The sequence below is a fragment of the Hemicordylus capensis genome, chromosome 3 (genome assembly GCF_027244095.1).
Source record: "Hemicordylus capensis ecotype Gifberg chromosome 3, rHemCap1.1.pri, whole genome shotgun sequence".
NCBI classification, from domain to species: domain Eukaryota; kingdom Metazoa; phylum Chordata; class Lepidosauria; order Squamata; family Cordylidae; genus Hemicordylus; species Hemicordylus capensis.
In genome coordinates, this window is record NC_069659.1 from 168,945,932 (window position 1) to 168,971,180 (window position 25,249).

At 45.5% G+C, this 25,249-nt stretch overlaps 1 protein-coding gene across 1 annotated transcript in view; it reads left to right on the forward strand.

Annotated features, from left to right (window-relative positions):
• Positions 1 to 705: 705 nt before the first annotated feature.
• Positions 706 to 25,249, forward strand: part of KLF12 (KLF transcription factor 12) — a 298,698-nt gene continuing 274,154 nt past the window's right edge. The window contains exon 1 of the mRNA XM_053312269.1: positions 706 to 746. The gene's annotated coding sequence lies outside the window, so the exon portion shown is untranslated. The remainder of the gene's footprint in view (positions 747 to 25,249) is intronic.

The window sequence follows — 25,249 nt, forward strand, 5'->3', positions numbered from 1 at the left end:
CCCTCCTTCCTTTCGGCTGGCTTTGCCGCGTCCTTTGCCAGCCCAGTGCAGGCAATCCGGAGAGTGAAATCGGAGGCAGAGGGAGTTCAAGCGAGCGAAGGCAGGCGCCAGCCCCAGCGTAGCAACCACTGCCAGCTCAGTGGCGTTTCCTTGTGTGGGTGTTCCCCTCCCACCCACCTCTCGGGGATGGGGATGGGCTGCCCGTGCACCGGGGATCCAGGGCTGGGCTAGCAGCACAGATGCCTGGTCCCTCCCTCCTCTCTCCTCCTCCGCCGCCTCCAATTGATTGTTTGGGGACTCTGCCTCCCATGGCAGTAAAGCAATTCAGCTCTGGCTGATCCATCACATGCATTAAAAAAGAGAGACTTGCCTGCTTGGGGCTTCCTTTATTTCCCCCCCCCCCCGCTTTTGGGTGGAGCAAGACGGGGGGGTGCTTTTGTTTGGGTTTGTTGTGTCTCCTCCCCTCCCAACCCAGCCCCACTGCCCTCCTCCTCCTTCTCCTCCCCCCACCCCCACCTTGAGGGCAAGGCGAGAGAAGCCGCCTCTGCCGCATCGCATCTCTTCTCTCTCCCCACCCCTCCCGCCTCCACCCTTTCTTTTCCCTCCCTTCAGCCCACCCTAGCCGGGGCCCCAATGCAATCCGATGCGTCCCCGGTAAGGTTCCCTTGCGCTACATTGTGCCCTATCTTGTTTCGGGAGCCTCCACCCACTGGCCCACCCTACATTTAGCACATCATGTGATCCGGGTAAGTCATTTGCAAGTACAACAGTTTTCTGTGTTGCCCCCCCCCTTTCCACCCCCTCCCCATTCATTTCCTGAGAACTGCATAGAGCAGATGAGGGAAGATTGGGAGGGAGGGAGTGCGGGGGGGGCAGTTTGTATGTGTGTGTATGAGGCACCCGGTGTGTGTGAATGTGTGGCTGAGTAAGTGAGTGAAAAAGAGAGAAAGAGAGGGACTCTGTAAGGAAAAGAGAATCTCTTCTGCTGTGCAGCTCCTATACAGGTCTGTGTCTCTTTAGTTTCTTCTCGGAATAAACATCAGGGATATATAAATGATATATCTCCCCTTTGCTGTCCCACCCAATCAGTGTGCATTGTCTTTTTCTTTTTTTTAAAAAATAAATAAATCTATGTATAAAGAAGTGTTTAGGCTAGATATTGGGGTGGTTATTGTTTTTTACTGGGCAAAAAAAAAGGGAGAAAATGTTTTCTTTCTTCTCCAGGCAAAGAATGCTTACTATTAGCGAGACGTTCATGGTTTGGTTTGGTTTTAAAAGCCCTCAGTCTAGTTATAGGAAATCCTTATCAAATAATGCATGTTAACCGTGTAAATTTGCACTGGGCAAAACTGTTGGCTCAGAGGTGGAGCGGGGGAGGCAACAGCAGGTTGAATTGGGAGTTTGTGCTGCACTAGTTTGTCACTCCCCCTCCTCCAGTTGTTTATTTGGGGAGAAACGGAGAGCAAAGAGTTAAGGTTTTGATGACACTTTTGGTGTTAATTGTGTTCCTTGTGCTACAGTCATTATTGTTCTGGTAATAATGCTATGGAACTGTCACTTGCCACAGTCCATAGTTCATGCGACTGGCGAGGGAGGGGGAGGGGAAGGGGTAGCTGGCCTGTGTGGCTTCCCCCCTCCCCCCCCGCTTCCCCCTTCAATTAAGGTAGACCTAGCTGGAGTTGACAAAGGGAGAAGTTTGCATTTAGATGAATATTTTGAGGTCCAGCCTGGAAGCTGCTGTTGGTCTCTCTGAGCTGGTGGTAACGTGAGAGGACTGACCTGGGGGCCATGAGCTGGTGTCGCTGCAGGAAGTTTATATGCAGAAAGAACCGATTCTTATTTGGTTTGTTGCCTTCAGAACTTCTGATGAACTTTTTTTAACAGTGAGAAGTGGGAGGAGAGGGAAACAAACACTTAATAAAAAGCTTAAATAAGGAGTGCTTGATTTGTTTGTTGTTGTGCAGTTTTCTCACCCTCTCAGCATTCCCATCTCCTACAAACAAAACTCGCACCATTATGCATACTTTAATAATAATTGCGGCAATTCAGCTGATTTAAAAGCTGGCTGTGTTGGTCTCTAAATATACAAGTACAGTGGAATGTGTAATCTGGATAAACACACTGTAGTTGGCATTGTCAGTTTTCACTGTGAGTTCTGCTCTCAGCTATTCTTAAATGCATTGCTTTTTTTTTTTTTTTTTTACTGTCAAATCTGTTTGTGTTTGTTTTTCCTCTCCCCATATCTGAATAAGCATTACTGAGCTCTTCAGGGAAGCATTTGTATTTACATCAAAAGCATGTGTATAAGCTGTTACGCCAGACACATGCCAATCAAGCAAACGTCATGCTTTAAAACCACCTAGACCCGCTCCATTCCTTTTTCTTACTGGAGGACAGAGTTGGTTAGCTAAGTAAATGGTCTGATATGAAATGCGCTTCTCATGATGGGTGGGACAAATGATGCTTGACTTTGTGAATAGGAGTAGTCATTTCTTAAACACAGGGTGTAACCGTTTTGGTTAGACTCAGATCATTTTTAAAAGATGTTTCAACAATGCAGCTGTTTGATTCCAGCACCAGCAGCATTTTCCTGCCTTCTGGGGGCTGGGGGCTGGGGGGTGCTTTACTTTGAAAAGTGTGTAAGATGGGTAGGTTGATCAAGAACAAAGATGTAAAAGATGCTGAAGGGTAACACCTTGTTGTTCTGTGCTGTGAGTTAGGTTGTCTGGCTCACAAAATCCTGTTTTGATTGGCTGACAGCCGGGAAACAAATTGGCCCAATTTAAAAGTCATGTGGTGAGGAGTGGGATGGAGATGTCTGTTTCCATGGTGTCCCTCCCCATCTCCCTCCAATATCTTGGCAGGTAGGCATTCGCGGCAGGCTTGCAAGGTTTCTTTATATGGCCCTGGTATGTGAGCTCCATTTTCTGACTAGACTTCAGCCTTGAAATGAAACAGAAGCAGCAAAGTGTGTGTGTGTGTGTACACACACACACACACACACACACACACACAGAGCATCAATAATTGCACTGAAAAGGGTTGGAGATGGGATGGTACAGACATTTCTCGGTTGTGCAGTTAAAGTAAACAGAGCCTGAATTCTTCCCTTGTGACACAGCACACTTGATGTTTGTCAAAGCATATTGCTGGTTAAAAAATGATGTACTAGCACATCATTGGAAGTCTTAAAATATACTGTCATCATACCTGGCAAAGTAGGACAAATATTTTGCTTCTTTCACCCTTCCCTCTTCTGCTCCTTCACTTTAGATTTGAGAGCACTGGAGAGCTTACTGTCTTAGCAGCAATATTTTCCCTTCTGCCTCATGCGCAAGCACGATGATGTCACTTTCCTTTTCTGCTCTTGGGTGGGGGGAAAAGAGGGCTGGGCCAATTCTATTTGCTCTCAGGTCATGCACGGAGTTTCCTAATGGCACTAGGGCTACTGCGGATACCACCGCTGGGGTCAGGAGTTCCTTCCCTTAAGAAATCTAAGGTAAAGCTGGGGAAGAAGCTATGGGTGGCAGCAAGCGTAACTCCTTATCTATACTCTGCACAACTTGGATCATGGAACTAATAGAACTGTTGGGATGGGGGCCAAATGTTGCATTCCTCAGACAGGGGCTTGTCGAACAGGAGACTGAAAAAATGTGTCACTTCCTTCTTTTTTATGTGCATCTGAGAAAAGAAAAGAAAATCTTAAAATTTGTCTAACAGTTTATGTAGGTTTTAATCTCATATTGTCCTGCTACAATATCTTTGCTTAATCCTCATACGTCTGCATTTGTCCTCCCCAAAATTGCAATGTTATCTTGCAAAGCTTGAAACTGTTTTTCAGAGTGCATACTGAATTTGCACAACTCTGTCCTAAATAGCTCTAGGCAGGGGTGACTCTAGGTTCTGATGGCTGGGCAGGACCCTGCACTTGACCTCTACAGGCAAGAGATATTTCCTTACCCCCCTCAGCAAGAACATGCTGTTTGTTGATTCTTGTAATCCTTAGTCTGTCCTCCCTGATTGTCTCCCAAGCACCAGAAAAATAGCAGCAATTGTGGGCTGTCATTCCAGAGAAAAGCACTCTTTTGGGTGGGACTCTCACAACCATCTTGAAGGGTCATAGATCAGTGATAGAACTCATGTTTTGCATGCAGAATGTGACATCACATATTCATCTTTTGGCTCCAGAAAGTTGACCAACCTTGCCAGCATTCCTCCTCAGGTAGGCAATCAATTTCTAATCCATACAAGCCCAAGCTCACTTTCAGTTATGTATGTTCATATTCTTGCATACAGTTCCTTAATAAATTGGGCCCAGTTTGTTGAAAATGGCATTTATCCTTTTTATTTGTTTGTAAACAGCCATGAAAGACTGTGGGTGGGCTTGGAAGCCAGGTCAAAATGTTACGATGACATAAATGGGGGAGGGGCACCTGGCGACAGAATAATGAAATAGCTCTCCTATAGGAATGTGAAGTAGGCAAGCTTCGCCTTTTCTTTAAAAACTTCCCAGACAGTATTAACGAGATGTCTAGACACATGTGTGAAGTGGTAAATATGCACTGTAAAAAAAATAAAAATAAAAGAGGGCTCCGTACTGAAAAAGAGAGGATGAGGCAATGTCCAGAAAGTATTGAGCTCAGTATTGTCTGCACAGGAATGACCAGAAACTGTGACACATCCCAGGGTGTGGTGTGAACTGGGCCCCTTCCTCTCTTTAATATCAGCTGCAGATGGTGTAGGGAACAGCTGGTCTGAAGGCACCCTTAGGACAGAGACTCGAAGTGTCATGCTGCATAGGGCCCTGGATCAGAGAGCAGAGGAGGTGTGGAAGGGAGGAGGAGGAGGAGGAGGAGGAAATTCTCTAACCAGTAGAACTCCGATGCTGCCTTGGAAAAGGAGTTCAGAAACTGGAAAGTGAACAGTACTGCTGTTATTTATCTAAAAGTCTTGTCAGCCAGCCAGGCATGCAAAGGGAGGATGGGCTGAGAGTTGAGGCCAATCATATGAAGTGATATATTCAGGCTCTGCTGCTGGGCTTTTTTGGATAGTTCCGCTAATACAAACAGAACAACTTAACTGCCTTTGTTGAGCCTTTTCTCTTTTAATTTTATTAAGAAGGAAGGTTATTCCTTCCAGAGACTGTTTTTAAGCAAGATCTTTTAAAGGGGCCAGAGAATGCTTCTCTGGTCCCTTTAAAGGAAAATGCACTTGATGTTTTGTTGAGATCTCCTCCTCCTTTTGTGCAGAAGAGGATTCATCAGGGCCAGAAGGTATTCTGGAACAGTTTTCTTTGGGGCATGCTCTTTCACTGCTATGTAATGAAGTTTCTTCTATTGCATTGCCTTATGGAGGCACAGGCGGTGAGAGAGACAGCCAGATGGCCATACCTTTTACTATTGCCATCTGAGGGAGCAAGGCTAGATCTGCAGAATGCCTAGTCTTGTGAGGCATTTGTGAGTGCTGTGTTGGGAAAATGTGTGGCTTTATTTTGTAGTGCACCACACAACTAACTAGGGCTGAAAGCTTTCAGCGAGGAGGTAGCAGTGTGTCCATTGGTTGTCCTGGGCTGCACTGTTGTCCTGTGGTTGCCAGCCAGACATATTTGCCTTTGCACAAGCTTTCGGACTGACACAGCAGTGCACCATTCCTCTCAAGCCTACTGTGCTGCTTCTTTTTATTTATTTAAAATATTTATACCCTACCCCTCCAGTACACTAATGTTTGGAGTGGCTCACCACCTTTTGTTTTAGAAAATGCAGTTCATCAGCTGTGACCTTTCTATAAGAACAAATAGGCCTACCTACTTGTACCTGCATATTTCTTTGTGGCCTGGGAGGGTGAATTCTCTTTCCAGCTCACAAAAGGTTCCAGTCTGTTTGTCTGTACAAATCTTAATTGCTACTAGAGATCAGGAAAGTGGATAACCTGTTATTCAAACACTAGCACCAGGGGTTGTTTTTTTGGGGGGGGGGGGAGTTGTGACATTTTTTTAGTTGGGCAAGTGACATGAGTGGGCCCTGTCTCTCTAACTCCAAGGCCTGTTCTGCATCCATTGGAGCCTCCCCACTGACTGCCACGATCCATTGCACTGTATGGCTGGTCAATGCTTATCTGGAAGAAGCACCGGACAGGTGCATTGTGGGAGTAGATGCTCCTGTAGATGAAGGCTTGACCAATTCTAGAGTCATGGCATCTATAAACTTAACTCTGGTGCCTAGATTGGGGTATTCAGAGGTAGAGTTATTTAATAAAATCTATATCTGTCCCAGACAGCCCTGTTTCTGTTCTAAGTATATTACTTGTAAAGGGGATGAAGAGCAACCCAGTTCACCTCCCCCTCCACAGTGTCCATCAATAAGTCTTGTAATTTTGTCAAGTGTCCATTGTCTGGTACACAAATGTTTGGGCTGTCTCCTAGATCCAAAGAAAATTTGTCAAGGCCTGCTATAGATAACACAGACCAGTACACGAGGTGGCATGAAGGCCCTGCTTCAGTGGGGCACAATTTGTTTTTAATCTGAAATTTGTTCTAGGAAGCTGCTGAATGAGATGGCAACTCAACTATTTAACCTTCTTAACTGGAATAATGAAAAGACTATGGGAATATATCTATCTTTTAAAAATCAAATTTCTATCCAGCCTTGCCTTCAAGGAGTTCAGGTCATTGTATCAGGTTCTTTGCCCCATTTTATGCATACAGCAATCCTGTTAGGTAGGCTAGTCAGAGAGAGTGACTGGAGATGAACTGAGTGGAGGAGTTGAGCATGGGCCTCCATGGGATTAGTTCAGAACTCATAACCATTACTTCACTAGCAATAAACTGCTTACTACTCCATTGCTTCCTGTTCTGAAAGTTTAATTGTAGCTAATGCAGAGGAGTATGTGGCACATTTCTGTCACAGCTGGCACTTGAGGAAACTTCCCAGGTGACCAGTGTGGAGTTGCTGGTGCAGGGTTAGCATTGATACCCTGGCCGGGGCAGGATAGAATCAGTTGGGTAGGGCTGGGGCTTGGTGAGCTAGCAGGTCCGAGCTGGGTCCAGCATAAGCAGTCGATTATCTGTGGAGCCAGTTAGATCTTATTGGCTTTTCAGACTCTATTCTTGGTTACTTGAAATAATATTCCAGGGGTGGCCAACCTGAGGCTCTCTGGCTGCTGTTGGGCTTCAGCTCCCATCATCCCCAGTCACAACAGCTGGGGAGTCTCAGGTGGCCATCCCTGGAATACTCAGGGCTAGTAAAATGGGGTCGGTGGGCAGCCCTGATGGCACCCTGCATCAGTGTGAAAAGCAGTTGCCACAAGGGACTTAGCCATGTCCACGCCCCCATTTGGGATCCGTGTGCTGAAAGTATGGATTGGGTTGCTTGTGTTCAAGTATGTCAGTTTCAGTTTTAAAGTCTCTTTCTTGTGTGTCTTCCCCTGTCTTATTGTAAGGCATAGCTAGTGGTTTGCCCTTTTCTCTCATGGAAGGGAAAAAAAAACACATAATGAATTTTCCATGAAAAAACAAAAACTTGTTTTGGGAAAAACTAGGATTGGTGTAGCAGCAAGACCTTGACCTCCACTTTTGGCTAGTGGTTGTTTAATACAGCTGCAGTCTCCATGAGTGCAGGGAAGGGGAGGCACAAGTCATCTCATTTTTCCAATAAGGAGCCATAATGCTGTACAAAAGGAACAATACTGAACTATTTTGTTGGACTTTGGTTAGCCTCTTATGCAGAATATGTTCTATTTGTACGATGAATTTGGATTTAAAATCTAGCGTTGTATGCAGCGAAAGATTCACTTTTGCTGGTAATATGCTAGTTTATGTCTGAAAAACATAAGCACATCTTCCCTTCTCTCTGGTCTAAAAACTTAAAAACAAGCCAGTGTGTTAGTTGGTTAAAGCCATTTTGAGCAACACTGCATCTATGCATTGGTGCCATATATAAAACTTGTTTTCTTATTTAAACACAACAGAGAGGTTTCTTATAGTTTTAAAAGCAAGGGGTGGGTGGAGGAACCAAGGAAGAGGAATGTTTGAGGTATCATAATGCCAAAGTGATTGTTTTAGTTGATATCGCTAACACAATTCTGTTGAGAGTCTTGGCAGGAAAAGTTGCTTCAGTGAATAGCATGTGGTTCTCGAAAGTGGTATGTTATATCTCTTAGGGTGGGGATGGGAGGAAGGAGGGAAGTCATGAACGCTGCAGCTGTTTGTCTCTCTTAAACCACCACAAGTCTTGGCTAGGCAAATATCAGCAGAGAAGGAAGTGATGGACGGTGAATGTCAGGGGAGGACTGGCTCGAACCTTTGTCCTCATCCGTCTCTCAAGATATGTATTCCTGCACAGTCCAAATGCTTCTCTGTCCATTTTGTCTTCTGCCTGCTGTGCGTATATACCCTGCAGTCTCTGCAAATATGCTCTTTTATGTCTAAGTGTACATCACAGATTTGTGTATTCTCTACTGGAGCAAAACACATGCACTGAGCAAATCCAAAGTCTGTGATCAGAATGAATTAACAACTCATTTAGATTTCTGCATAACAGGGAGGGGTAACAGATGTAGAGGCAAGATTGTGGCGTTAAATGGGTTGGGGAGGGGGAATGAATTGTTGTGCTAGTTGTGAGGTCAAGAGCTGTGCAGGCATTCAGGTCACCCCCCACTAGTTACTTAAAGCCATTTTTAACCCTGTAGGCTCTTTAACCTCCAGGGCATGCTGCTTGTGTGTTTCCAAGCTTTTTCGTGTAATCATGCGTGCTGGAAACTTGTTTGTAGAATGAAAGCTGAGTTCCTAAGGGTGTCTAATTCTGTGTTGCTCTCTATTCTGTGTTTCTAGAATGAATCTGCAGAAATATCGGATGCATACTGTGCCTAGTCATTACAAATAGACTGTCTATGTTGCCCATATGCTGAAATTTCAAGTGTGTCAGCTTGACCTAGCCTATATATCATCTATCTATCTATCTATCTATCTATCTATCTATCTATCTATCAATCATATTTTTATACTGCCTGATATAAGAACCGCCCTGCTGGATCAGGCCCAAGGCCCATCTAGTCCAGCATCCTGTTTCGCACAGTGGCCCACCAGATGCCGCTGGAAGCCACAGGCAGGAATTGAGGGCATGCCCTCTCTCCTGCTGTTACTGCCCCGCAACTGGTACTCAGAGGCATCCTGCCTTTGAGGCTGGAGGTGGCCTGTAGCCCTCTGACTTGTAGCCGGTGATAGACCTCTCCTCCATGAAGTTATCCAAATATGTACACCTCTAGGCGGTTTACAATATCTAAAAAACACAGATTAAAATACACAAGACACAATAAAAAGTATAGAACAGTTATTAAAACAAATTATTAAAATTCTACTTAAGCTTGCAAGAACAGGAGAGTCTTGAGGGTCTTCCTGAAAACAAATAGAGAAGGAGATGGTCTTATTTCAGCCGAGAGCATATTCCAAAGCCCCGGGGCAGCCACAGAGAAAGCCCTGTCCTGAGTCGCCGCCAAATGAGCGAGCTGGTCGCAACCGTAACCGGACCTCTCCAGAAGATCATAACAGGTGACAGGGTTCATGACAAAGGAGGCGCTTTCTTAAATAGCCTGCTCCCAAGCTCCTAAGGGCTTTATAGGTAATGACCAGCACTTTGTATTTCACCCGGAAACATATTGACAGCCGGTGCAGTTCGTTCAAAACCGGTGTTATATTGTCCCTTCATGTTGTCCAGAGGCTAATCTGGCTTCTGCATTCTGTACCAACTGTAGTTTCTGGACTATGTACAAAGGCAGCCCCACATAGAGCGCAGAAATAACTACTTGTGCATACTTTCTCCTGTTATCGGAGTGTTTCACTGCAAGGACTCATGTTGTTGCTGTAACAAGTTTGCTCCCTCCTGTGTAAACAACTTTTTGAATATGTGGTCTGAATTTTTCCAGCTGCTGTGATCATCCAAACCATGGTGGTTGTGTAGATAGTCTCCCATTTAGAGGTGTTGGTTCATACAAGTAATGCCTCAACGTGACTGCCCAATGACTCCCCAGATGCTTGCATGAACTTACCCCAAGAACAACAAAGTTTTATTTTGAGTACCTCACCTATGTATTAGTACTTCTTTCTACAGAAGTAGGTGGCTATTCTTTGTATAAGTAGGGGTGCCTTCCCTGACCTCCTGAGGTTGTATAGGCTATTTTGAATCTTGGGCAAGTTGCCCTGTTCTTTGAAAATGTACATTCAGTCTGGATTTGGGACTTCTGTGTAGGATTTGGACACCAGGCAATCAACTGCTCAGATGTTCAGAGAATTCCTCTTTATAAGTGGTTGTCTACCTTTATATTGCATCATGGGGGTCATCTAATAGCAGTGGAAGAAGTAAGAGACCCTTTGTCCCCCAGTTTGCAGGAGTCAGCACCCCTCATTTAGCACCATGGACTCAGAAAATCTCTACAGAAAATGTCTGCCCTCTCCCTTCTGAATGATGCCATGTGGCCTCGCCACTCTGTGTGCTCTAATTGCCGATATTTTTGAACAGGATCATGAAGGGATGAGCAAGATGTATGAAGTGTACATGATGATTACAGTGGCACAGGTCACAATTCTTGGACTGCCATCGAAGCAATTTCACTTGTAGTAAGGAGGAAAGAAAGGAAAGATTGTGCTGTCGAGTCAGTGTTGACTCCTGGCAACCACAGAGCCGTGTGGTTTTCTTGGTAGAATACAGGAGGGGTTTACCATTGCCTCCTCGTGTGCAGAATGAGATTATGCCTTTCAGCACCTTCCTTTATCGCTGTTGCCCAATATAGGTATTTCCCAAAGTCTGGGAAACATACCAGTGGGGATTCGAACTGACAGCCTCTTGCTGCACTAGGCTGCACAAGTTGCTTCTCTGCTGCACCATTAGGTGGCACTTGTGAGGAGGAGGAGAATCGAAATGATCTGACAAAGTACTCTTTAAAGCAGGCCTTGGCAAATTTTTTAGAAGCCAGCCCCCCAATTTTGGGAGCCAGTCGGTGGATGCTTGACAAAATTACCAGATTCACTGACAGATTTTGCAGAGGGCGAGCTAAATGGGCTTCTCTTTATCCCTTTACAAGAAGCATACAGGGCTGCCCGGGACAAGTAAAGTTGTGATTAAGTAACTCTGCCTCTGACAATCCTAGTGCAGATGCCATGGTTAAATGTCTAGGTGCCATGGCTTCCTGGTGCTTGGGATTTGTCAAGCCCCACTTTATAGCTTGTAGAACAGACTGGATTCTGAAGCCTTCTAGAAATAGTAAGGTAAAGTGTGCTGTCAAGTCGATTTTGACTCCTGGTGCCCACAGAGCCCAGTGTTTTTTCTTTGGTAGAATACAGGAGGGGTTTACCATTGCCTCCTCCAGTGCAGTATGAGATGATGCCCTTCAGCATCTTCCTATATCGCTGCTGCCCGATATAGTACCAGCGGGGATTTGAACCGGCAACATTCTGCTTGTAAGGTGGCTTTCTAGAAATAGAAATTTAGCATAGTCCACTTTAGTCATCTTTACTGTTCTGATAAATTAATGTGTAAAAGATTTCATTATTATTTGACAACACTTAACTGGTCAAATGCCCTACTTTAGTACAACATGAAGCAAGACTAATAAATGCTATAAAAATCACCTGTCGCTTATAGTTAATAGCCTTCATGAAGTTCTCTGTGTTGGGGCAACAGCTATTTCTTCATTTTGCTCATCGGCTAACTGTGAAGCTGAACCACAATAGCGACCAGAACCCAGGTGTTCAGCATACCAGACCCCCAAAATGCACCTACCACAATGTTATCGCATTACTATCTATTCTAAAGCTTCCTAGAAAACACCTGCTTTAACTTACTGGAGATACAACGGATGCAATTTTCTTTTCTTATTAGCTTTAGTGATAAAAAAGTGATAGGTTGTTGCTCAACTGAAAAAAAGCATTGAAAAGATAAGGCTTTGGGGGTTGTTTCTGTGCAGGAATACTCAGAGCCTTGTGACTGCTCTTAGTGTACCCTTAAATGGAGGTTTGTTTGTATGTTTCATTTTTATACTGCCCTATACATCAGTATCTAGGTAGTGATAAAGAACACTTCTTAAATGTGTGTGTGCTAGTAGTAGCAGATAGTATTGTATATGGAGTGGGTGATTTACCCAAGGCAAGAGCTTGCCCGTCTTTGTGCGATTTTTGTTCATTGAGTATAGATTCTTGGTAGTTTGGCATGTGGCTGAACGTCAGAAACATGATGTCCATGAAAGGTACTGAGAATCTTGCACTGATGGAGAATAACTAGAAGGCTTGCCCCTGATCCCATGTCTTTTGCATGTGAACTGGAACCTTGTGGAGCTTTGAATTTCAGTGTCTGATACCTTGACAAATGAAGCACTGACGTTTCTGAAAAGTTCATCCAACTTCACTGCTGGCTCAGCAGTGAAGGCAAATTTTGATGTCCTCTCCTTTCCTTTGAAACTCTCTATGGCAACTGAAAAATATGTCCCTGAGGGTTCCATAGCCCTCAGGGACATATTTGCAGGTAACAGAGGGCTTCTGGGGGAAGTTGTTGAAATCCTCTCGCTCTCTCACTCTCTTGCTGCATTAGCCTGGAACTCTTCAGGATATCAGCCAGTGTATGGCCTTTAGTCTTATGTTTTCTTCCTAGTGTGTGTTTGGATGGTGAAGTAATCAGCCTGCTAATTGTAACAGAATACCCAAACTATGATTGTTGGCTTTTAATGGCAAAGAGACAACATACTTCAATGGCCTTTCAGACAAGTTTGATTGGTGTCACTGTTATTTGCTGTTTGGGGAAATAATGGTTGTCTGTGTTGGCTATAGATATCGATGATGGCAAATGAACTTCATCTTCATTCACATCTGTTTTAAATAATGATATGCTCTGTGTCTGAGATATTCCCTTTTCAAGTTCCCTTGGGGGATCTCATCTGATGAAGCTGTGATGAGCATACAAGATGTTAAGTCTCTTTTTGTCCTCTGTAAGTCCATCTTTTGGTTCATTAGCCATCTGAAGTGCAAGTAAAAATGGCCAGTGATCTTGTTATGTTGTCTTAAAATGTTTTAGAAAGCATCTTCATGCTATCTCCAGGAGCATGTTTGCTGAGAAATGCAACCATTGCTTTTAAAGTCAATAAAAAGCTAATTGAAACCGCGTCCTGATGATTATCTTTGCCTTTTTTACACACCTTCCTGTAGTAGATATATTTTTCGAGACTCGTCTCTCTTCCTAGCAGAGGGATTTTTACTTTGCATTACTGAAACTTCAGTTCTTTTTTGAATTGTGGAGGCTCAATGATAGTGTTGACTATATTATAACAAACTAGCCAACCCGCACAGAGAATGTGTGCTCTCTTTGGGGCTAGCTGTATCCCCCTCCCTCCCTTCTGCCCCGCACTCTTGCCCCTCTTTCCCTCCCTCCTGCCCTGCACTCTTGCCCCTCTTTCCCTCCCTCCTGCCCCGCACTCTTGCCCCTCTTCCCCTCCCTCCTGCCCCACACTCTTGCCCCTCTTCCCCTCCCTCCTGCCCCACACTCTTGCCCCCTCCCCTCCCTCGCCACTCACTCTTGCCCCCTCCCCTCCCTCGCCACTCTCTCGCTCCCTCCCCTCCCTCACCACTCTCTCTTGCCCCCTCCCCTCCCCTCCCCTCCCCTCCCTCACCACTCTCTCACCCTCCTGTCCCAGTCTCTCCTGCCCTCCCCCTCCCCTCCCCTCCCCCTGCCCCTCTCTCCCCATGTCCCTCTTCCCCCTGCCCCACTCTTTCCCTGCCCTGCCCTCCCCTCCCTCCTGCCTGCCCCCTATCCCCTTCCCTCCCCTCCCCTCCCCCTCTCCTGCCTGCCCCCTCTCCCCTTCCCTCCCCTCCCCCACTCTCTCTTGCCCTCCCCCTTCTTCTTGCCCTCCCCCTCCCTCTTGCCCTCCCCCACTCTCTCTTGCCCTCCCCTCCCCCTCCCCTCCCCTCCCCTCCCCCTTGCCCTCCCCTCCCCCTCCCCTCCCCTCCCCTTGCCCTCCCCTCCCTCTCCTTCTTGCCCTCCCCTCCCCCTGCCCCCTCCTTCTTGCCCCCCTCCCTCTTCCTCTCCCCCACTCTCTCTTGCCCTCCCCTCCCCCTGCATTTTATTTTACAGTACTTACTGGGCAGTGGCGGCAGCCACCGCTCCTCCTCCTGGGCGGTGAACACGGAAGTTCCACTGCCCGGTTCCCTCCCACCCCAGCCTCCCGCGGGCGTCTGGCCTCGGCAGCCAGTTCTGCCACCGCCGGGCCGAGTGCTGCCTTGGCGGCCGATCCTGTCAGGCCCGTTGCTGCCACTTGCTAGCCTCTGCGGCCGGCCTCTTTGAGTCCTGCTGCTGCGGCCGGGCCCGCCGCCTTGCCCGGGCCCGCTGCCTCACTTCTGTGGCCGGGCCAGGCCTGGCCTGCGGCCATCGTCACTGCCCACAGCCTGGCCTGCCGCTGGCCAAATTCTCCTGGGTGCGCTGTGCCAGCCAAACAGGCACCTCTGCAGCCCAGCCAATCAGCTGGGCTGCCGGGACGCATTTTCCCTGGGCACACCTAGAAGAAATAGATAGATAGATAATCTCTCAAGTGAACTTGAAATGTGTTGTAGGCTGAGGGGATTTTAACATGCAGATTTGGTTCTGTGTTTTACACATCCCATTGTAAACTTGCAAGATGGGAAGGACAGTTCTAGAAATATTTGCAGGTTCTTTCCATTTTATCAGCACCTGAAGAAAAATTAGTTGCTTATTAGTATTTATAATTTTAAACTATGGTGTCAATGCAGTAGGGTTGGATCTGGAATGCAGAGTGGTTACCTCTGCATTTTGCAGAAGGAATGATTAAAATTTCGTAGATATCCTGTAAAACAATGAATGTCAAGTTATTTCAACTCTGCTTTACTAATACCCAGCTGGTGAGAGAGGCGGCTGCTGACCTTCCCTCTCGTAGTACTTCTGGAGGCAGTGCCATACTTTATGCCTCAGACATGATTTTTATGTACTAATTGCAAAGTATGGATGCTAAATCCACATCCCTAAACATCTGTGTACACAGACTGAGATGCATGATAGGACTGGGACTCTATGTACATTCGTGTTTAATGATGCAGACATGTTGGTCAACCTTCTCTGTGTTGTGAGGAAACGCAAGCAATTTTGTTCTCTGTGTTGAGCATGGAGATACCCTGACAGCTGAGCTACATGTTACTTTAACTTTACCCGTGCCTCAGCTACTTTCTAGAATTTAATTTCTGTTTTCGTGTGGTAATGTCTGCAGACTTGGCCATGTGATATGACATCATTACACAATGAGTTTTCTTATTGGCTGTCACCATTCTGTGATGATGCCATTACAATGTGAGGGTTTCAGACTTGACAGTACTGGAGTGGAAACTTATAATGTGGAAATGTCTGTTACTTTACTTATGTAGCATCTTGACCACCTCTTAGGTCTCCTAGTAAAGTATTGTGTAGCCTAACATTGAAGTTAATTTCCATGTTTAATTTTACAGTAACTGAGCTAAGAGAACAGACAGCTCCCTAAAGGTGAATAACTGAATTTATTTATTTATTTAATTTTTATACTGCCAGACTCCAAAGGCTCTAGGCAGTTCACAAAAATAAACACAACAAAAACAAAATTAAAAAGCTGTTAAAACAATTTAAAACATTCACAGATTACTAAAAGCTTGGCTTAAAAATGTGTTTTAAGGACTCTTTTAAAGAGTGTTAAAGAAATGGCAGGCAACAGAAGAAGAATCCGTCAAGGCCCTAACCAAACTATGCCAGCAAATTTGGAGAACAACACAGTGGCCAACAGATTGGAAGAGGTCAGTCTACATACCCATACCAAGGAAAGGAGACTGAACAGATTGTGCAAAACATCACACAATATCCTTAATTTCACATACTAGCAAAATAATGCTCAGGATCATCCAACACGGATTAGAGCCCTACGTGGAAAGGGAAATGCCGGATGTTCAAGCTGGTTTCAGAAAAGGCCAAGGAACAAGAGACATCATTGCTGATGCATGCTGGATAATTGAGAAAGCCAAAGAATTCCAAAAAGAAGTCGATATGTGCTTTATTGACTACAGAAAAGCCTTCGATTGCATCGACCATGTCAAGTTGTGGAATATCTTTAGGAAAATGGGTGTCCCAGAAGATCTAATTTTTCTCATGAGAAACCTGTACACAGGACAGGAAGCCACAGTCCAGACAGAACATGTTGAGAGCCAGTGTGGTGTAGTGGTTAGAGTGCTGGACTAGGACCGGGGAGACCCGAGTTCAAGTCCCCATTCAGCCATGAAACTAGCTGGGTGACTCTGGGCCAGTCACTTCTCTCTCAGCCTAACCTACTTCATAGGGTTGTTGTGAAAGAGAAACTCAAGTATGTAGTACACCGCTCTGGGCTCCTTGGAGGAAGAGCGGGATATAAATGTGATAATTATAATGATGATGATGATGATGATGATGATGTTAAAATATACTGGTTCCAGATCGGCAAAGGAGTAAGACAAGGCTGTATACTTTCTCCTTCTTTATTGAATTTATATGCTGAACATATACTGAGAGAAGCTGGACTGGAAGAAGATGAGTGTGGTTTTAAAGTTGGAGGAAGAAACATCAATAACCTGCACTACACTGATGACACCACTCTGATAGCTGAGAATGTAGATGATCTGCAAGCTCGAATAATGAAAGTCAAGGAGCACAGTGAAAAAAATGTGACTATACTTAAACTACAACTAAATATAAATAAGACTAAACTAATGACAACGGGTACAGCAACCCACCTCAGAATTGATAATGAAGACACTGAAGTGGTGGATAGCTTCTGCCTTTAGGATCTACCATTAACAGTAAAGGATCCAGCAATCAAGAAATACACTGCAGACTATCACTTGGTAGGGCTGCAATGAAGGCCTTGGAAAGGATATTTAGATGCCATGATGAGTCTAGACTTACAAAGATTAGAATCGTTTGGACAATGGCTTCTCCATGACTCTCTATGGATGCGAAAGCTGGACTTTGAAGAAGCAAGACAGAAAAAGCATTGACGCTTTTGAACTTTGGTGCTGGAGAAGGCTTTTGAGGATACCATGGACAGCCAGGAAAACAAACAAATGGATCATAGAACAAATCGATCCAGAATTTTCACTCGAGGTGCAAATGATCATACTTCGGACACATTATACGAAAACCCAGCTTCCTTGAGAAGTCCATAATGCTGGGGAAAGTTGAAGGAAAGAGAAGAAGAGGTTGACCAGTAGCAAGGTTGATGGACTCGATTACGACAGCAATGAATGTACTGACAGACCTTAAAGGTCAAGTTGAAGATAGATCATCCTGGAGACAATTTATCTATATGGTTGCTAAGAGTTGACACCGACTTATTTATTTATTTATTATATTTGCATACCGCCCTTCCAAAATGGATCAGGGTGGTTTACAGCATGATAAAAACAATTAAAACAAGTTAACAATTAAAATCAAACTATTAAAACACAATAAAACCAATTAAACAGCTAAAAGCCCTGGAAATCAGGGCAGCAATTTAAAACAATTAGTCAATCATTTAAAACCCTGGAAGGCTAGGCCAAACAGATAGATTTTAAGGGCTCTCTTGAAGAACAGCAATAATCTCAAGTCACGAATTTCTGCTGGGAGTGCGTTTCACAGCCCAGGAGCAGCTACAGAGAAGGCCCACCTCTGCATCGCCACCAGACGAACCAGTGGCAACTGGAGACGGAACTCCTCAGATGACCTTAATGTGTGGTGGGGATCATGTAGAAGAAGGCGCTCTCTTAGATAACTTGGACCTAAGCTGTTCAGGGCTTTAAAGGTAGTAACCAACATTTTGTATTTTGCCTGGAAACATATCGGCAGCCAGTGTAACTGTTTCAAAACAGGCATAATATGGTTTATCCGGGTTGCCCCAGAGACCAATCTGGCTGCCGCATTCTAAACTAACTGAAGTTTCCGGACTACGTACAATGGCAGCCCCATGTAGAGTGCATTGCAGTAGTCAAGCCAGGAGGTTACCAGCTGATACATCTCTGTTTTGAGGTCGTCTTCTTCAAGGAATGGGTGTAGCTGTAGAATCAGCCATAGCTGATAGAAAGCACTCCTGGCCATGGCCTCCACCTGAGATACCAGGGTGAGGCCTGGATCCAGGAGTACTCCCGAGCTGCACACCTGCTCCTTCTGGTCAGTGTAACCCCATCAAGCACAGGAAGATCTAACTCACCCCTCAGATTCTGAGCCCCCACAATGAGCACTTCTGACTTGCTGGGATTCAGCTTCAATTTGTCCTCCCTCGTCCAGCCCATTACTGCCTATAGGCAGGCATTTAGAGAATGAGTGCCATTTCTTGAAGATGAAAAGGAGAAGTAGATTTGGGTGTCATCAGCATACTGATAACACCCAGCACCAAATCTCCTGATGACCTCACCCAGTGGTTTCATGTAGATATTAAAAAGCATTTGTGACAGAATGGAGCCTGGAGGACTCCATATAACAGCTCCTGTTTTGATGAGCATTTGTCACCAAGCTCCACCATCTGGAATCTACCCGAGATATAGGCGTGCAACCACTGCAAAGCAGTTCCCCCTACCCCCAACTCCCCCAGGCGACCCAGAAGGATGGTATCAAATGCCACTGAGAGATCCAGAAGAGCCAGCAGAGTCACACTTACTTGGTGGATTCCCTGGTAAAGGTCATCCATCAGGCCGACCAAGGCTGTCTCAACCTTATAGCCAGCTCTAAAGCCAGTTTGAAATGGGTCTAGATAATCAGTTTCCTCCAAGACTGCCTGGAGCTGGTCGGCCACCACCCTCTCAATCACCTTGCCCAACTAAGGGAGATTGGAGATTGGCCTGTAACTGTCCATGGCTAAGGGATCCAGAGAAGTCTTCTTTAGAAGTGGTCTAATCAATGCCTCCTTTAAACAAGGGGGCACTCTACCCTCCCTCAGTGATGCATTTATGACATTATTATTATTTTTATTATTATTATTTTACATTTATATCCCGCTCTTCCTCCAAGGAGCCCAGAGCAGTGTACTACATGCTTAAGTTTCTCCTCACAACAACCCTGTGAATTAGGTTAGGCTGAGAGAGAAGTGACTGGCCCAGAGTCACCCAGCTAGTTTCATGGCTGAATGGGGATTTGAACTCGGGTCTCCCCGGTCCTAGTCCAGCACTCTAACCACTACACCACGCTGGCTCCTATTAACTAGGCCATCTCCAACAATCTCCCTGCTAAAGAGAAGCAGCCAAGTTGGGCAAGGATCCAGATAACAGTGGTAGGCCGCACCGCCCCAAGCAGCTTGTCCACATGCTCAGGAGTCACAGATTGAAACTGATCCAATCTAATACTGCAAAAGGGATTGCTGGACAGCTCCTCCATAGAACAAGTTGGCTTGAATACAGGAGATCTTGTTCACAAAAACCCCATCGAAGACATCACAGCAGAACAACCCCGGGGACTGATTTGAGGTAGAAGGAGCAGAAATCAAACTCCTCACAACCTGGGATAGCTCTGCTGAGCGCGAGCCTGTAGCTGCAATGCGTGCAGACCAAAAACTCTTTTTTGCTGCACGCAGCGTCACCTCATAAGTCTTCAAATCGGTCACATGCTGTATACTGTCAGATTCTAAACGAGTTCTCCTCCATTTGCGCTCTAGTCGCCTACCCAACCACTTCAGCCCCCACAACTCCTCAGTATACCAAGGGACCATTTTTGAAGCAGGTTGGAAGGGACGCTTATGAGCAATCATGTCTACTTCCCTGATGAGTTCCCTATTCCAGGTTCCCACCAGGGCATCGATAGAAGCACTGGCCGCACCACTATCAAAATCATCCAAGGCCTTTTGAAATCCCACTGGGTCCAGCAGTCTTTTCAGCGTTTTTCCTAATAGGTTCACCACCCCTGCAGGGGTGGATTGCAGCTGTGAGACCAACCTTAACCAGGTAGTGGTTCATCCATGAAAATGGGAAAACAGGATCCCGTCCCACGGAACACCCCCCTGATCTGGACAAAAGACCAAATCGAGTGTGTGGCCGGCAACATGAGTCGGTTCAGAAACTAATTGGGATAGGCCCATAGTTGTCATGGCCTCTATGAACTCCTGAGCCACACCAGACAAGCCAGCTCCAAAGTGGATATTGAAGTCCCCCAGCACTAAAAGTCTAGGAGACTCCAACACCAACTCTGCGACCAGCTCCGTCAGCTCAGTTAGGGAGTCAGTTGGGCAGCGGAGTGGACGGTACACCAACAGAATCCCCAATCTATCCCTAGTTCCCAGCCACAAAAATATGCACTCAGTAGAAGTCAGCTATCTCACAGGGGCTCTGGTAAGGGAATGGTATTCTTATGGACCACAGCCACTCCCCCCCCCCCGCCCACTTCCCCTGGCCTGCTCCATGACAGAGTAACCTGGTGGGAGAAGCTGAGCCCACAGTGGACCACTCGCCTCCCCCAACCAGGTCTCAGTTATACATGCCAGGTCAGCTCCCTCATCCATGATCAAGTCATGGACAGTTTCAGTCTTATTCTGAACTGACCTGGCATTACAGAGGAGCAAGGCCAGACTCTGTGGGTCATTGGAGCTGCTCCCCGAGACCTGAGAGTTGACAGAGCAGTTGGAAATGGAAATAGTTACTAAATTACTAATTTCCCTTCCCCAGTAACGACCAGCTGCTCTGCCAGCACCAATTCTTCTGTTCCCTACCACAACAGTAATAACTGCCCCAGAACCGCTGGACACACTCCCAGCACCATCCCCTGAAGGGAGCCCAAACACATATCTGCAAGAGGCCTGGCCCGGCCCCCCAGCCCTCAGTCCCACTCTCGAATACCTAGCCCCAAAGACCGGCCTCCTTTGGTGTCTGGCTGTGCCTTTGGCAGGCCAACAAACCATGAAAGCCACACCTCTCACAAGTAGCTCCGAGAACAAGCCACAGGTGGTGCTCTTCAGCAGTCTGGGGGCTGGCAACCAGCCAGCTAGAACTTGGCAGCAGACAAGCAGGCTGCTCCTCATCTGGGCTGGAAACTCCACAAGAGGCAGAGGGACCAGTTGATAAGTCCCTGCAAGGCAGATGGAATAGCCTTATATCTCCTTGTCACCTCCCAGTTGTTGCAAGGCAAGCTTCCCTGCTTTTAAGCTGACAAGCCCTTAATGCCTCCATGGCACTCAATCAATCAATCAATCAAAGATGTTAAAGTACGAATGCCTATAAGGATCACATTACATAGCCCAGGAGTGACTACAGAGAAGGCCTGAACCTGAGTCACAGCCAGATGACCTAGTGTCATGTGGAGACAGACCTCTCCTGATGACTTTTTTTTTTAATGTGTGAAGTGGATCATGCAGAAGAAGGCACTCTCCTAGGTGACCTGTCCTAAGCCATTTAGGATTTGAAGGTAATTATCAGCACTTTATATTTTGCCCAGAAACCTATTGGTGGCCAATGCAACTGTTTTAAAACAGGCATAATATGGTCTCTCTGAGAAACCCTGGAGACCAATCTAGCTGCTGCATTTTGGACCAACTGAAGTTTCTGAACTGCATACATACAAAGGCAGCCCCACTCAGAGTGCATTGCAATAGTCAAGCCTAGAGGTTACCAGAGAATGCACCACAGTTCTGAGATCATTATCTTCAATGAACGGATGCAGCTGTCATATCAACTGGTGTTCTTAGAAAGCTCTCCTGGCCATTTACATAGAAAGCTCTCCTGGCCTTCTTCCATCATGGAACTCAAGGCTGGATACATGGGCTTCCCAGACCTTTGCCCATTCAGGCACTGACCAGTCCTAGCCCTCCTTAGCTGCAGCAAGGTGTCTGTACAATGTTTTTTCAAACCATGCCCCTGTCTTTATTTTCTGTTTTAAACCATGGACTCTAAAGGGCCTTGGCTAAAACTTGATAAAAAGTGTCATCTTCAATAGGCTGTAAGCCCAATACATACACCAGAAATTTAAATTAAACCAGCTATGTTTCTGTTGAAAGAGAAGCAGCAAGCCTTGGGCGCAGCCTTTCAACTGGAATAGCATCTAGGTCATATTAGGATATCTAAAATTCGAAATGAAAAATTCGAACCTTTCGGGGATCTTGGGTTTCCAGAAACTGGACAGCCAAAAAGATGAAGCTGAGGTGTGCATTTTCAGGTTCTTATTTTATTCCGGAGGAAAGAATATTACATGCCTAGTGTGTGCCTTGTGTGCCACCATGTCACTATTTTCTTCAGTCTTTCGGACGTTAGCCATTTGGTCGGTGGTTTTTAGCTGCTTCTGATTGTGATGTGTTGCAAACAACAAAACTGCCCTGTGTTGTCTAGCCCAGTTCCAGAGTGTCGTTTTGTGCACACTGCTGCCCCAACCAGAACAAAACACTTGCTGTTTCCTCAGGCTACACTCAGGCCTTGAATTGAACTTTTGGACATTTGTCTTTAACTTTTTGTATTTCCCCCTGGAACCTCTTAGAGCTGCATTCTGCCCCACTTGGCATCCAAACTACCTTACAAAAATAAAATCACAGCTGCACTTGAAGCACAAGATCAAGACTATTTGTAGTTGTCTTCAACTGAATTGAACCACTGGCCCATGTAGTTCAGGATTGGCAACAACTCTCCAAGGAATCAGGCAGGAGTCCTTCCCAGCGCTGCTATTTGAGATTCTTTTATCCTTGGATCTGGGACCTCCTACAGGCAAAAGCATCGGTTCTGCTCCTGAACCATGACCTATCCACAGACCAGTAACCAAAATAAACTGCCTATATTCTTCACATGAGCTCAATTCAGACATATTTAAAAAGAGACACTCTTCTCTGGTACAGTGTCTCAAACAGGGCTGGAAATCCTGCTCTGGCCCCATCACCCCAGTGTCAGTGGTGGCCCCAGAGCCCACCACTGACACTGACAGTGGTGTTTGTTTGAAAAGGCTAACACTGTTGTATTTTGTGTTGTACTGCTTTTGTTGAAAAGCAGTATATATATTCATTGTATTCATTCTATCTAGTAAGCTTTTATATTGTGTTGTCGAGAAGATTGTCCCAGTAGGGATCCTATAGAGAGTGTGGTAGGTGGAGTCAGAAAGGAGAATGAGAAAATGGGATTTTTTTTCTGAATAGTTAAATTGGCATAAGATTTCTTTGTGTCTGTGAGGGAAGCAGTTGTAAAACACACTGCTTCTGTGATGGTGGGCACTTTCATGATCAAGAGGCCAGCCATGATGGAAGCGGTGTTCGCCTCTTCAAACAAATGCTGTTGTAAGTGTGAGTGGCGAGCTATGGGGGTGAGTGATGTAGCCGGGGTCGGGGGGACATTTGGTCCCATTTGAGACACTTTACCCAGGTGCAGTCTCGCTTTTTCATTTTGTATTTTTTGGAATAATTTCTGAATTAGGCTATGGTAGCAGGGAGAACTGTGTGGAGAGATATCTTCAGTCATTAACTTTCAACATAATCACGTTACCGTAACACATGGAAAGGTTAATAAATTGTCATTTTTTAGAATTTTAAAAAGGGGGGTTAAATCAGTATTCCCCCCCCCCGCTTCTCCTGTTCCTTGATCTTTTCTTTCCCAAGCTGACACCTTTTCCAGCATTCATATTTCTTTGGCTACCAAGGGCCTGTGCACAGAAATGACTTTCAGAGCACACATTTACATTTGCAGTGATTTGTGTGTACATATTTGCATGTTATGGATGTGTCAATATATAGGTCCTTGGAGTCTTGGAATGGAAAATTCTAGTGAAAATATATTACAGCTGCTGTCAGAAGCACTACTGTAAACTGGTAAGTAGAGTTATTTTTCTTGCATTAGTACATGTTTATATAGTGAGATTTCATGTGGGGACTAGGGAAAGCTGTAGCACAGTAATTCTGAAACTGTGTACCGTGAGAGAACTATCAGTATGCTACAACAAATAAATTAAGTAAATCAAAGTCCAAAGTATCTGTGCCCAGAAGTGTCTGCTCACTGTGTCTCTGCATTATGCAGGGCTCTGGTCTTGCTTTCTTCAAATTGTCCTCTGTTCTAGGTGGGCAACAGGGTCTGCTATATCTTTGCATTGGATGCGATCAAGTAATCCAGATACACCAAAATTACCTTCCCTTAGAAGAAGCTGCCTTATGTGGCACTGTGTGAGGCACATCTCTGGGTTTGCCACCTTCTAAGCAGTCTCAATTAGATTCATGAGTTAATTAGTTGGTTAAATTTCCATAAACCTACATAGAACCAATAGTTTTTATGGAGGGGGGAAACCCCTATGCTTTCTGGATCACACTACTGAGAAGCAAGTTCCACTGACTTCAATGGGCCTTACTCACAAGGACATCCGCTTGGAAGTATCTGATGTGATGTGATACCTTATCTTGGCGGACTAGTTGTTGTATTTCCCTTGTTGAACTGACTCCTTCAAGAGGCAAGGGTCAGCCTCTTGAAGGTTCAGGTTCTTGAAGGAACAGGTTCTCCCTGTCCTGTTGCATGATAGGGGTGTGCAGCAGTTTAGAAGGGAGCAAGGAGAGGGAAGCAAGATACCATTTCTAAAATGGTATCAAATCAATCTGCTTAATTAATGAGTTAAACATTGTAGCCCTAGAATTTTTCTAGACTCCTGATCACTTGAGTACAGTTGGTGAAATGTGACTTATATAAGTCATAACTAATAAATAATATGTATATATGTTATAACTAATAAATAGTATTTTAATGATAGCAGGAAATGCACCCGTTGTGCTTCACATAGAGCTAAAATCAGTAGAGAGCTTTTTATGAAAACAAAGGGCAATTCTTCCACATGGGGGTGGGATGATGGTTCCAAAGCGGGGTACCACAAGGGGGGAGCTTTAGTTCCAGAAGTTTTTATAATTTTTTACCATGAAACAAACCACTTATAGGACATTTTTGAAATTTTTAAAAAATCCAAAAATTTATTTAAAATAAATGGATTGACCAATCTGCTTCAAATTAAACATACGGAGCCCTCTCATCCTGCCCTGCATCTGTGCCAAATATCAGAGCCCTAGGCGAAGCCATCTCAGAAATACACAAAGGGAGGGAATAACCCAGTGAAGCCCCAAATAGTCGCACTCACAAACCTTCTGCATGGCTCTTGTGATGAGGCAGGCACAGCACACAAGCAGCCACCAGTGGGGGAGGCAGGGCAGAGGGCATGCACAAATCTGGGAGCAGCCAGCACTGGCCCCCTGCCTCCCAAGTTCAGTCTTCTTCTCCTGGGCAGCCTTCCAGCCCATGCTGCTGCAGAGA